The sequence below is a fragment of the Aegilops tauschii genome, unplaced genomic scaffold (genome assembly GCF_002575655.3).
Source record: "Aegilops tauschii subsp. strangulata cultivar AL8/78 unplaced genomic scaffold, Aet v6.0 ptg000427l_obj, whole genome shotgun sequence".
Classification (NCBI taxonomy): domain Eukaryota; kingdom Viridiplantae; phylum Streptophyta; class Magnoliopsida; order Poales; family Poaceae; genus Aegilops; species Aegilops tauschii.
The window spans coordinates 1-1,652 of record NW_027332669.1 but is presented as its reverse complement, the minus strand read 5'-3'; the positions used below and the strand labels follow the sequence as shown (position 1 = coordinate 1,652).

General features: G+C 32.9%; 1 non-coding gene across 1 annotated transcript; it reads left to right on the top strand.

Annotated features, from left to right (window-relative positions):
• The first annotated feature begins 305 nt into the window (after nt 1–305).
• Nucleotides 306–376, top strand: TRNAC-GCA (transfer RNA cysteine (anticodon GCA)). Its single transcript has one exon. It is a non-coding gene; the product is annotated as a tRNA-Cys (tRNA).
• The last annotated feature ends 1,276 nt before the right edge of the window (nt 377–1,652 follow it).

Sequence of the window (1,652 nt, the reverse complement as noted above, 5' to 3'; positions counted from 1 at the left end):
AAAAGAGAATTCTAGTTAACGGTTCCAATTTATTCTGAATTTTGCAGCCTGTGAATAGAAATCCACTTTTTCTTCTTTTTCATCTCAATAGAAAGAAATGGGAAGTTTTATTGTGTTAACAATGTATGTTTTAAGATAGAATCTATCGAGGAGAATAATAGAAACTGGATCAAAAAAAGCAGGAATAGATTTTTTGAAAAAGATTGGAAAAAAGTAAGTAGAATTATATTCAAAATAAAAGGGGCTTTTCGTAAGAAAACGTGGATGAATACTTGCTGTTTTCTAGATTTTTGATCGGATTTTTTGGCGGCATGGCCAAGCGGTAAGGCAGGGGACTGCAAATCCTTTATCCCCAGTTCAAATCTGGGTGCCGCCTGATCAATAAAATACTTAGGTTTTTTTTATAGTGCTGATCGAATTCGATCAATTTTTACTTCGCATAAGTTCGGGCAAGAGAGTAACTGGGCCTGCCGATACTGGGTTTAGAGAAACCATACCATAGTTCTATCCTCAAACTAGGGTTAGGGTTTGTTTTGACGGTAGTGGCCAAAATGGTTATCAATAGGGGTGAGGTAGTGTTTCCTTATTCTTTTATTATATGAATTTGAATTGGTTCTTAATTGAGATTCGATTTGATAATTTTAAAATACGAGGATAAGATGTCAGAAATCTTGGTATCCAAAGAAAGGTCCCTAAGGGGCATTCTTTTTTTTTTTCAATCTAAGATTCAAGAAGGGACTCCACGAAAGAATATCAAGACTTACTAATTATTATACATTTTTTATCGTACATCTATGTTACCTACATACACTAAAGTAAGGACTACTTAATTTTAATTCTAACGAGAATCAGATTAAATAGGTCGATCAAAAATCAATTTAGGAGTTGTGTTATGGATAAAATCTCTTCCTCTTCATTCTTTCATAGAATGATACAAAGCAAGGCTGCAGGGTTTAGGTCAAAAATAAACATTAGGTAAGGTAGGTATCCAATAAATATTTATCTATCGTTAATTTTATGGTATATTCGGGCGTCCCTTTGCTTAAAAAAAAAAAAAGAGTAACAAAAGGAATAAAAAATCTCCTATTCCCGCTTCTTCTATTCAGGACATCATTCCCGTACTCTTTCTTTTTTAAGGAAAAAAGGGCTATAGTATCGTATTTTTAATGCTCTCTAATTCTACCAGAATTCCTATAAGAATTTGTTAGGAGTAAATTCCTTGAACTGATTGATCCATGGCCTTAGGGCGGAATCCCTTTTTGACTCTGTACCCTTGATTCCACTATGATTATTGATCAATAGTAGAATAGAATAATCCCTTCATAGAAATAGGAGACATATTTAGATGGATATAGTAAGTCTCGCTTGGGCTGCTTTAATGGTAGTCTTTACATTTTCTCTTTCACTAGTAGTATGGGGAAGGAGTGGACTCTAGGGATACTACTAATTGATTAAGTAATCAAATTGTTGTATCAATTCTTTTCATTAATGGATCATTTTGCATTAATCATTTTGTCAAACGTTATTCTTTAATCTTTTTCTTTAGTTTTGTTTCACTCCTGTAAGAAACTCTTGTATTGTAAGTTGTAATGTAGAAGAGCCATTATACCAATTCATAATTTCTACTAGAAATGACGAATGGTTAAAAAAAG